The sequence below is a fragment of the Bos grunniens genome, chromosome 7 (genome assembly GCF_055505025.1).
Source record: "Bos grunniens cultivar Pamir isolate PY7600 chromosome 7, Bosgru_T2T1.0, whole genome shotgun sequence".
Taxonomy (NCBI): domain Eukaryota; kingdom Metazoa; phylum Chordata; class Mammalia; order Artiodactyla; family Bovidae; genus Bos; species Bos grunniens.
This window is the reverse complement of record NC_141171.1, coordinates 97752803-97765357: the sequence shown is the minus strand read 5'-3', so window position 1 is coordinate 97765357 and position 12555 is coordinate 97752803. Positions and strand designations below refer to the sequence as shown.

Genomic DNA, 12555 nt, shown 5'->3' with positions numbered 1-12555 from the left:
TGTCTGCATTCACTGGGCATGTTGTTGGTCTTTCAGCCTGAAAACTTAAGTTCTTTGAGTTTTGGAAAAAATTTTTTAAAATCATTTTGCTTATCATTTTCTTCCCACTTTTTTTTCCTTCAGTTTTACACTTCTGGAATCCTTTTTTTTTTTTTTTTAATAGTAAACTTTTTGAATTGATCCTCTTATTTTCTTGTTATTTTTGTTCTCCTGACCTAAAATTACTTTTTGCTACCCTTCTCATTTCTGTTATGCTGTATGAAATCAATGCTTTCTTTGTATTTTTGTCTTTGATAGAAGGCTGAGCGCCGAAAAATTGATGCTTTTGGACTGTGGTGTTGGAGAAGACTCCTGAGAGTCCCTTGGACTGCAAGGAGATCCAACCAGTCCATTCTGAAGAAGATCAGCCCTGGGATTTCTTTGGAGGGAATGATGCTGAAGCTGAAACTCCAGTACTTTGGCCACCTCATGAGAAGACCTGACTCATTGGAAAAGACTCTAATGCTGGGAGGTATTGGGGGCAGGAGGAAAAGGGGACGCCAGAGGATGAGATGGCTGGATGGCATCACTGACTCGATGGACTTGAGTCTGAGTGAACTCCGGGAGTTTGTGATGGACAGGGAGGCCTGGCCTGCTGCGGTTCATGGGGTCACAAAGAGTTGGACATGACTGAGTGACTGAACTGAACTGAACTGGTGTCTAAACAGGCTTTTATTTCTATAAGTTGTTATGTTATAATTTGAAACAATTTTGTTAAATCTGTTTTTCAGTTTACTAGCTCAAATGTGTTATCTCCTTCCAAGTCAAGTGAGCTGAAGGTCCTTACAACCCTTGTTCTGTTGTTTTATTTTAACTTCAGAAAAAAATTTAAACTTTATCTTCTATTCTTTACCATCTGAGCCAATATTTTAACTGTGGAAACACTCTTTTGGTTCTCAGAATGTTCTTTTTTATTATAGCATTCTATTCCTTTTGTACAAAGTTATACTATCTTCTCTTGCATTTCAGTGGATATTAATAATACATATATCTTCAAAGCTCTCTTCCCTGTGCACAGTCTGCTTCCCCCAAGTTGCTTTTTATATTTTTCATACTTTTCACATCGCAGGCATTCCTCAGATGTCTAACAGTTCTCAGGGATCAAAAACTTTGACTGGAAGCTCTATCACCTGTGAATCTCAGGGCAGAAGGATATAGGTACACTTTTCAGTTTTGTGACCTCTGGATACATTCTCTTGAAGTGGTCTGAACTGCCAGAGAAAGCGTCTCTAGTCCTGTGCCTGGAGGATGATGGCCTAGTTGCCAGGAAGCCAAGGAGGGGGGGAGAGCTGGAGGACTCAGTCGTAGTGCTCATACTTGTCCTTCTGCTTTATCGTGCTACCTTTGCCATCCACCCTGTAAGGGCTCCAAAGCCCCCTTGTTTCATTGTTTTAAGAGAACACGCTTCCCTATTGAGCAAAGATTCAAGAGGCGTGGTCATTTGATTGCCTTAAGCTGGGAAGCAGATCTAGGGACTTGACTGCTACTTAAAGTCCTCCTTATTTCAGCTCTCTCCTTCTATTCACACTTACAGTGGTACCTGATGCTACCGTATCCTTAGGTTTTTGAGGATTCTGTGTTAGAAATCTGATGAGTTTTCAGCTTTCTGAGTTGCTAGGATAAGATTCTGGTCTCTGGGGTCTGTTAAACCTTTTTCCAGTTGAACATCTGCTTTCCAGCTTCTAAAATTTTGTTGCTGCTGCTTCTTTCGTTCTTCCTGTGTTTGGGGGTTGACATGCCTTGGGTGGGAAATCAATTTGCTATTATCTTAGTGAATTTCAGGAGGGAACAAAATTAGACGAATGTGTGCAATCTGGGGCAGACTGTATTTTCCAAAGGTGATCACCATAATACCTCCTGTCCTTTTGTGCTCTTTTGATGTGACTATGGCATTCCTTCTACCAGGTGATTGGTCCTGTTTTTCCCTTCTCTCGAATCCTGATGAACTTTTGACTATGGTGGAAGTGCTGCTTTATGACTTCTGAAGCTAGGTCACAAAATGCTATGAAACTTCTGCTGGGACACTTGCCCTTGGAATTTGGCCATCACAATGTGACTAGAACACAGGGAGCCAGTTGGAGAGCAGTAAAAGCTGTGATGGAAGAGAGAGGTTTTGTTTTTACTGGACATGAGTCACAAAATCTGTTCTTCAATTCTAGTTTTTCCAGGTAACTATGATTTCAGCAGCCTCAGCTTCTTCATCAACAAAATGGATGCATTAAATAAGATGAATTTTAAGCTTCTAGTTCTAATGTGCTATTATTTTTATGACATTTAAATAGTTCAGAGCCCTACTGATGTTTAAGTTCAGGGAGTTTTATTCAAATAGACTGCAGTGAGAATGATATCCTAAAGTTGCAGAAGGTGGCAGCTATGATAATCAGCGAGGTTGATATGTGTATCTTTGAACTTAAGTTCCATTATCCGACAAGTCTATTATGTGTCTGACATTGAGATTGAACAGGAACTTGTCACTCTGTTGCAGCATTTTAGCTATGAAGTAAGATTGACTATTGTCTTTCTCTGAATTTCTTGGGATAGAAAGTAGACAGTTTCTATGACTGTTTTCTTTGCCTATTAGTTTGGTGGGAAAACAAAGCACAAGACACATTTAAATATTGAGCAACAATATATTCAAGAACAATAAAGAGTATGGAGATGTCTTAAGTAATATCAAATCACTTGTTTGGTTTCTTCCCACTATTCTGTAAGTCCTTCTTTCTACCTCATAGACACTTATAAATCCCCTACTTCTTTCTCATATCTTTGTTTTAGAATTTCTGAGTTCTTCAGAACTTCTAAGAATTTCTTGAAATTTAAAAGTTTTTTGTATTTTCTAAGACTCCCTGAAGCCAACCTTTCTTGGCAAGAATTTTTATCCATATTCTTCTGCTAATGTAAAATATTATATCCTTTCCTCATGGAATTCCTTATTTTCTATATAAATTATCCTGCAAAGCTAGAGCTCCTGAGGGAAAGAAAGATTTCTTTTACACATGGAAAACCTCTGAACATCCATATTTGCCTTGGATAATTTTTAATGTTTTTGAGAGGAGGATCTATCTTCTTTTCCAAAGTACCCCAGAGCTCTCACAGATCACCACTATAAACATTAACAATTTAAAAAATCTGCACTCACAGGAAAGACAGCAATGAAATCTTTTCCCCTCCCCCAAGAAGAGCTCTGAACCTTGGGGGAAATAATGAAACCACATACTTTACTGTTAAATTAGTTTCGAATGTCTATTACTCCCTTCTGTGCAGAATTCTCAGTGGTTCCTGAGAAGCTCCTGTTTTGCACTTTTGTATTAATATTTTGTTAGCAAACCAGGTAAAGGAGAGAAAAGACTGTCATTTTGGGGATGAAAGCCATTCTGAATGAACTTTCTTAATTAAGAAGCTTAAAAAGGATAAAAACATTTATGAACCACAGAGATGCCTTGATTAAAACAATCTTGTAACCAGTAAAGTTTTGTTCTTTATGTGAGAATTTCTCAATTATTCTAGAGCAGTAGGTCTCAAACTTTTTGAGTGTCAAATTAACTGGAGGGTTGATAAAACAGATTACTGGGCTCTACCCTCAAGGGTTTTAAATTCAGTATGTCTAGGGTGAGGCCTAACAATTTGTATTTCTGACAACTTCCCAGGTGACACTTGATGCTCCTGGTCCAGGGAACCACACTCTGAGAACCACTGCATTAGAGAGCCTTGGATGCTGAGGGTCCTTCAGTTCAGTTCAGTTCAGTGGCTCAGTCGTGTCTGACTCTTTGCGAGTCCATGAACTGCAGCACGCCAGGCCTCCCTGTCCATCACCAACTCCTGGAGTCCACCCAAACTCATATCCACTGAGTCAATGATGCCATCCAACAATCTCATCCTCTGTTGTCCCCTTCTCCTCCTGCCCTCAATTTTCCCAGCATCAAGGTCTTTTCAAATGAGTCAACTCTTTGCATCAGGTGGCCAAAGCGTTGGAGTTTCAGCTTCAAGATCAGTCCTTCCAATGAACACCCAGGACTGATCTCCTTTAGGATGGACTGGTTGGATCTCCTTGCAGTCCAAGGGACTCTCAAGAGTCCTTTCCAACACCACAGTTCAAAAGCATCAATTCTTCAGTGCTCAGCTTTCTTTATAGTCCAACTCTTACATCCATACATGACTACTGGAAAAACCATAACCTTGACTAGATGGACCTTTGTTGGCAAAGTAATGTCTCTGCTTTTTAATATGCTGTCTAGGTTGGTCATAACTTTCCTCCCAAGGAGTAAGCGTCTTTTAATTTCATGGCTGCATATATTTGCTACTGCTGCTAAGTCACTTCAGTCGTGTCGGACACTGTGCGACCCCATAGACGGCAGCCCACCAGGCTTCCCCGTCCCTGGGATACTCCAGACAAGAACACTGGAGTGGGTTGCCATTTCTTTCTCCAATGCATGAAAGTGAAAAGTGAAAGTGAAGTCGCTCAGTCATGTCCGACTCTTAGTGACCCCATGGACTGCAGCCTACCAGGCTCCTCCGTCCATGGGATTTTCCAGGCAAGAGTACTGGAGTGGGGTGCCATTGCCTTCTCCATGCATATATTTAAACATATATAATTAAAAATTTTATGCATATTAAATATATAGTATTTGATACACACAATAGAAAAGCAAAACATATGTGTATTATGAAACATAAAAATAAAATGAACAACCATAAATAATTTCTGAGTTAAGAACTAGGACTTATCAATACTGTTGTATCTATTGGTGTGTCCCTTTATTCAATTCTCTTACCTGCCCTCTCCACTCTAAATTTAGTTTGGCATCCTACTGCTTTTAAAAATGGTTTTATCATGTAATTTTTTATCTTAACTAGGATATTTAATTTTGCTGGTATATGGCAGAAAGTGAAGAGGAACTAAAAAGCCTCTTGATGAAAGTGAAAGTGGAGAGTGAAAAAGTTGGCTTAAAGCTCAACATTCAGAAAACGAAGATCATGGCATCCAGTCCCATCACTTCATGGGAAATAGATGGGGAAACAGTGGAAACAGTGGCTGACTTTATTTTTCTGGGCTCCAAAATCACTGCAGATGGTGACTGCAGCCATGAAATTAAAAGACACTTACTCCTTGAAAGGAAAGTTATGACCAACCTAGATAGCATATTCAAAAGCAGAGACATTACTTTGCCAACAAAGGTCCATCTAGTCAAGGCTATGGTTTTTCCTGTGGTCATGTATGGATGTGAGAGTTGGACTGTAAAGAAAGCTGAGCGCTGAAGAATTGATGCTTTTGAACTGTGGTGTTGGAGAAGACTCTTGAGAGTCCCTTGGACTGCAAGGAGATCCAACCAGTCCATTCTGAAGGAGATCAGCCCTGGGTGTTCTTTGGAAGGAATGATGCTAAAGCTGAAACTCCAGTACTTTGGCCACCTCATGCGAAGAGTTGATTCATTGGAAAAGACTCTGATGCTGGGAGGGATTAGGGGCAGGAGGAGAATGGGGCGACAGAGGACGAGATGGCTGGATGGCATCACTGACTCGATGGATGTGAATCTGAGTGAACTCTGGGATTTGGTGAGGGACAGGGAGGCCTGGCGTGCTGCAATTCATGAGGTCGCAAAGAGTCGGACACGACTGAGCTACTGAACTGAACTGAACTGAAGTCTTATATAAAAGTGGTTTCATACTGTATGCAGTCTTCTGAAACATGACTTTTTTGACTAAATATTGTGTTTCTAAGATTCACCTCTGTTGCTGTGTGAAATGTTATTTATTTCTTAGTTTCATAGTTGTATAATTTTCCTTTTGTGTGAATACAGCAAAATATTTATGTCTCTTTTCCTGTTAATAGACTTCTAGGTAGAGCTTTTATGGACAAGACTATTTTAGGCATCTTGTATGTATGTCCCTGGATGGCTGTGCAAAATTTTCTCTAGGATTTTTTTATCTTGAATGAGTAATATATTGATTCTATAGATAAGAAAGTGATATCACATCTTTTTTAAAACATTATATAAAAAAATTAAATGTAAAAGAATTTATGAGGTGTTTTCTATGGAAAACTAACTCCACGAACTGCTTTTTCAAAATGTGTTTCATGGCCAAATAATATTGATAAATATCCTATTCTATGTAACTGCTTTGGAAAATCACAGTAAAATTAGCATGTCAATGGCTCTGAGAAGACCTACTATAAAGTAAATGTTTAATTATATTGAACCTAGTGGTTCCTATGTTTTTGATCATAGAATCCCAGTTGTTCATTATGTCTATTATTATCTCATGGCACCAAAAGTCTATTGAACACATCTTGCTACACTGACATACTGCATCAATACTATGACACTATATAGGGTTTTTATTGCATCTCTTTGATACATAAATGAAAATTGACACATTATATACATTATGGAATAGGAAGGAAATCTCTATGGAATACTGGAAAATCCTAGGAATACTAGAAATCCTTACCTAAAATCAGTAATTCTGTGCTAATATGTGATCTTTGTGATCAATTACCATTGACTGGTTCTGGTCCTGTTCCCACTTTTTATAGTGGGATAAAGAGCTCAAATCCTAGAAACATGGAGGAACCATGAAAACAGTATTGAGATGGCTCCTGTCCAATTATCAGCTGGGTTTAAAAATGAATTCTTCCCTATATCTAAAAGTGGAAATATTAGTACTTCTTGAGTAGGAAGGCTAGCGTGTCTGTTGGTCCACCATGCCAGAGAGGCCAGGATGCCTCCCAGACCCAATTATTCACTGTTTGGGTCCTTTCTGGTTACATCAAGACTTTTCAGAAAAATCCACAGTTGCTCTACTCTGGCACAGAAAGTAACTATTTTATAGTTTACCATTCTTTGCTCAAAATCTTTTTCTTTGTGTTGCTCTTTGGTTCGGATTTTGAATTCTCCTTCTCTTTTTTTCAGCTGTTCAGATTGTTGGCTTATTTTGATAGTGTGCCCATATTTTGTTTCAATATTTCCATAGAATTTGTCTCCAGGATTTTCTTTTCAATTCCTTGCAAGCTAGCTTTTGGGGAAGTATAACCTCATCTCTGAGTTTCTTGGAACAGAAACTTCTATGATACTACACTCCATCTGAGCCTCAATTCTCAAGGTTCATTTAGCTGAGGAATTAGGTTCCAGGGTCCAGAATTTCTCTGTTTTCTTTCTATCCATATAACCCCTAGAGTTCAGAGTATGAAACCCTCCACTCCTTCCAACTGGCCAAGGCCCGATTTTTTACCTTATTCTATTCGCCAGACTCTGGACCTGTTCTGACTCTTCTCTCTCTTAGATTTTGTGATTTTCCAGAGTGCCTGTTTTCTGACAAGTATTATCACCCTCTCTGCTTTGTGGCACTTGCTGAAGCACACTTTCTGTGTATTTTTGAATGTTATATAGGTTATCAGAAATTATGATTTTATTGTATTTTAATAATTATGATTGACCAAGCTAGGCCATATAAATTGCTTCCTTAGTTCCTAGTCTTTGAATGTATTTCCAGAAATGTATTCCCTTGAATGAGCTCACCTCTCTGGAAAATTTATACTCTCTACCTTTGAAGCTTTAAATATAACATGGGTATAATTCTCTGAGCAGGGCTAAGTGTGTCTGAAGTATACCACATGCTCTATAGAACATGCCACAAATCTCTCTTCCTAAAAGTGTTGGCAGCATCCTACAATCAGACATTTCTTATATATGTAGCCAATATGGAGGGACAACCATCACAACCATCTTCCAATTCTTTATTTGATGCCAGTGAATTTCTTTTTCCTAGCCCCTTCATTCACTTTTCAACCCAACCCTCTATTTGACTCCAGTCTAAGCCTCTAGTTGGAAAACCTTGCTTCTTAGATCATCATGAAATCTCAAGATGAATTCTCAACCTCTTGCTGGCTCCATCTATGGCCTACAAGAGATATACACCCAACCTTCCCACCTATTTTTTTGTCTAATAGTATTAGAAGTTCTCCACTGAACCCCATTTCTTCCATCTGGTACCTCTTCTCCTGCCTAATTAGGGATTTATCCTGCCAGTTACTACCTCTTTCTACAACATTTTCTAGCCGTTCCATGTCAAGGCTTAAATACAACTGCCTGAGAGAGGACTTTCCTTATTGTAAACCCAGAGTAACCCAGCTGGCACTGTCTATAACAACACCCTGTTTTATTGTTTTTTATGGCAGTTATCATCACCTAGTATATCTTATTTACCTGTTATTTGTTGACTTCTTGTGACTTCCTTGAAAGCAGCGACCTTGTGTCTTGTTTATTTCTAAAGTCTTAATACTTAGCATAATGCTTGGAACATAGTAAGAGTTCAGTAAATATTGTTAAATAAAACAATAAGTATATCCTCCAATATCTTCATTTCTACATACTCTTTCCTTCTAGCTTATAAATATGTGTATTACTTTCCCATCTTAAAAACAACAAAAGCAAACAAGTGAAAGACAAAAAAAACTTTTCTTAATTCTGACAGCAATTGCCTGACCCAGGGATTGGCAATATGTGGCTCACCAGCAGAACACTTTTTTTAAATAAAGCTTTATTAGGAAGAACCATGAACATCCATGTATGTATTGGCTATGGCTGCTTTCTGCCCTACCATGGTAGAGCTGTATCTTTGCCATAGAGACCATATGCCCACAAGCCTAAATTATCTGGCTTTTTCAGAAAACGTTTGCCTACCTCGGGACCTAGCACCTATTTTTATATTTAGCATTCTCCAAAGTAGTAGAGTGCCACAATTTCTTGCATTCTTGTAAGTATCATTTCCTTTTTCTCTTTCTTTTAGTCTGATTCCATATTCATACTATACTACATTGCTTTCTCTAAGATTAAAAATGGTGCCCTAATCGCAAAATCCAGTAGATGCTTTCCAGTCTTTATATTCTGGAGCTACTGCTCTTGGCTTCTGTGAAACTCACCCACTTCTTTCTTTCCCCTCTTCTCTGACTGTATCTTTGCTCTTTCCTTTAGCCTGCCCCTTTAGAATCTGTGTATTGCCAGATTCTGTCCTTAGCTAAAAGTTCTCAATTTGCATACTTTTCCTGCTGCTGCTGCTAAGTCGCTTCAGTCATGTCCGACCCTGTGCACCCCCAAGGATGGCAGCCCACCAGGCTGCCCCATCCCTGGGATTCTCCAGGCAAGAACACTGGAGTGGGTTGCCATTTCCTTCTCCAATGCATGAAAGTGAAAAGTCAAAGTGAAGTCGCTCAGTCGTGTCCAACTTTTAGTGACCCCATGGACTGCAGCCCACCACCAGGCTCCTCCGGCATACTTTTCCTACATAAATTCATTCAATCTGATTGGTTTCAGTCCCACTGCTAAAGTTCAGTTCAGTTCGGTTCAGTCACTCAGTTATGTCCAAGTCTTTGCAACTCCATGGACCACAGCATGCCAGGCCTCCCTGTCCATCACCAATACCTGGAGCATACTAAAACTCATGTCCATGAAGTTGGTGATGCCATCCAACCATCTCATCCTCTGTTGCCCCATTCTCCTCTCACCTTCAATCTTTCCCAGCATCAGGGTCTTTTCAAATGAATCAGCTCTTTGCATCAGGTGGCCAAAGTATTGGAGTTGCAGCTTCAACATCAGTACTTCCATTGAACACCCAGGACTGATCTCCTTTAGGATGGACTGATTGGATCTCCTTGCAGTCCAAGGGACTCTCAAAAGTCTTCTCTAACACCACAGTTCAAAAGCATCAATTCTTCAGTGCTCAGCTTTCTTTACAGTCCAACTTTTGCATCCATACACGACCACTGGAAAAACCATAGCCTTGACTAGACGGACCTTTGTTGGCAAAGTAATGTCTCTGCTTTTTAATATGCTGTCTAGGTTGGTCATAACTTTCCTTCCAAGGAGTAAGCGTCTTTTAATTTCATTGCTGCAGTCACCATCTGCAGTGATTTTGGAGCCCCCCAAAATAAAGTCAGCCTCTGTTTCCACTGTTTCCCCATCTATTTGCCATGAAGTGATGGGGCCGGATGCCATGATCTTACTTTTCTGAATGTTGAGCTTTAAGCCAACTTTTTCACTCTCCTCTTTCACTTTCATCAAGAGGCTCTTTAGTTCTTCTGTTTCTGCCGTAAGGTGGTGGCATCTGCACGCACACACACCATTTCTTGACTTTGGCAGCAGCTTCCTGCCTAGTCTCCCTGCATTCAACCATACCCCATTAAAGCCACCTTCTACCCAGATGCCAAGTGTCGGTTTAAGGCAGTGCTTTCCAGACCTTATTGAGCATCAGATACAGACTGCTAAACCCCATTTATGTAGTTTTCACCTAGTCAGTCTCCTGTGGGACCAGAGTATCTGCATTTCTTTCTTCCCAGGTGCTGCTGATACTGCTGTTGTAAACAGCATATTGAAAGGCACTGGCTTAAAAAATGTTTCTATTGCCCCCCTTCTTCCTTGATACGATGCAGTGGTTTCCCACAACCTCCAGAGTAGACCTGACTTTCCTAGTATGTCACATTACGCTCGCCAAGCTCTTACATTTTCTGCTTCACCAGGATTCCTTCTCTCATTCTTTGACTTCCACTTGATTCTCCTGAAACCTCAAACATTTGTGTATTTCAGCAAGTGTCCTGACATTTCAGCCCTCTGAGCTCTGGCTCATACCTGTGATATCCATAGCCATTCCGCCCATCTTTCTTCTCACTCTTTAAAGAGGTATTTCAAGTGCTTGTTCCTTTTCCAAGCTTCTGCAATAGTCTGCACACGTTCCTCTCACCACACAGTTTCTCTGTCCACTCTGCATCCTCAGTAGAATCTTAACAACAGTTATTTGTGTTCATCTTGTCTCTCTCAAATTGTGAGCCCCTCACAGAGGGCTTAGAATCTATGATTCTTTCAATCCCTTTCTCTCCCTCTCTCATCACAAAAATGTAGGCTCGCTTTGATGTATCAACCTAGGAAATATATTTCACACTGAGGGTTAGAACATGGAAATTAGTGTTTCCATACATTACTGATCACACCATAAATTGACTGCATCCTTTCAGAAAGCAACTTGGCAGAAGCCATGGAGAGCCAAAAAAATAAGAAAAACTCTTCATGTTCTTGGACTTAGTCATTCCACTTCTGGGAATCTAGTCTAAGAAAATAATTCAAAATATGCATAGAGATGCAAGTCACACATCGCTTAAAAGAGCAAAACAATGGAAAACACAGAGTGTTTAACACTAGAGAATGATTAAGTAAGATGATTCTGATGAAATATTGCACATTTAAATAATTTTTAAAGCACATATGGCAAGCATAAGATTATTTTTATTACAATGTTAAGTAAAACATAAAGATACCAAATGTTAATATAAATTATAATTCCAATTATGTAGCAAGATTTTTTTTTTAAAGCCTTGAAGAAAATGCACTCTAAGTTAGGGTAATACACTTATGATATGACTGTATATAGTGGTTTTATTTAGAATAAACAAAATTTGAAAACTTATTTTAAATATCCATGGTCTTTCATGTTATGCAGTTTTCTTTTTAAAATGAAAAAGATGTGTCAGTTTTAGTTATACAGAAAGGCTCAACTGAGATTTTAATACATATCTTTACTTGTATCTTTTGTCTAAATTACTGCAGGATACAATTTTAAAAACTGAAGAATATTAAGAGCCATAGTGTTGAACACTGACAAAATGTAGCCAAAGATTCATGCAACAATCAAAGGTAAAATGACTTTTGTGAGACGCTGAATATAACATGAAGACACCAAGTTGCACACCACAGCAGGAGCCACCAGGGCATTAGATGGATAAATGCACTCAAACATCATGTCCAACATGTGGAGTTAGTACAGCATGGTGGTTAGAGTTCTCACCGTAGCACTTTAATCTAGATTTCAGCCCTACATAGTCCCTTACTAATTAAGTAACTGTGGGAAAGCTTTTAGCTTCTTGAAGTCTGTTTTCCCGTCTGTATGGTAAGGATAGTAACACTTGCTTATGGTGGACACTGCGGATTGCTTGCCCACGGCCATCCTACTGCGTGTGGTCTGCCTCCCCCAACACTGCCAAGCTTACACGCTCCCTCTCTCTTTTACACACACATTCATTTTCCATCAGAATCTCTCTCTTACTCTAGAGGCTCCCAATATCAGATCCTTACTTTCTCAGCCCTCCTTTAGCCAGATTAAGGTTTTATGATCCAGTTCTGGTCCCTTGAACTGAGGCAAATGTCATATTATCTTCTGGGAAAGAGTCCACCCCTCCCACCAAATATATTCATGGACAAAAACACTGCCTTTCTTTGCTTAGTGTGGTCAGTTTCAAGTGTGAGGTCTGCAACTGTCTCAGTCATCTGACAGTGAGAGAGGGAACACTGCACAGAGTATAACAGAACAAAAAGATGGACAACTTGAACCTCTGATAACATCACCACCCCGGAGAACTTTTTTATCTGGAATAACACATATGGTCAATGTTTAAATCAGTTTTAAATGTGGCTATTCTAGTATTTGCTTTTAAATCAGTTTTGGTTGGCTATTCTAAAACTTGCGGTTGGA

General features: G+C 39.4%; 1 long non-coding RNA gene across 2 annotated transcripts in view; it reads left to right on the top strand.

The window, feature by feature from the left end:
• Window positions 1–11493, top strand: part of LOC147370019 (uncharacterized) — a 66735-nt gene extending 55242 nt beyond the window's left edge. For both annotated transcript variants that reach the window (XR_015168309.1, XR_015168308.1), the window contains exon 4: window positions 298–11493. This is a non-coding gene — a long non-coding RNA (uncharacterized LOC147370019). The remainder of the gene's footprint in view (window positions 1–297) is intronic.
• The last annotated feature ends 1062 nt before the right edge of the window (window positions 11494–12555 follow it).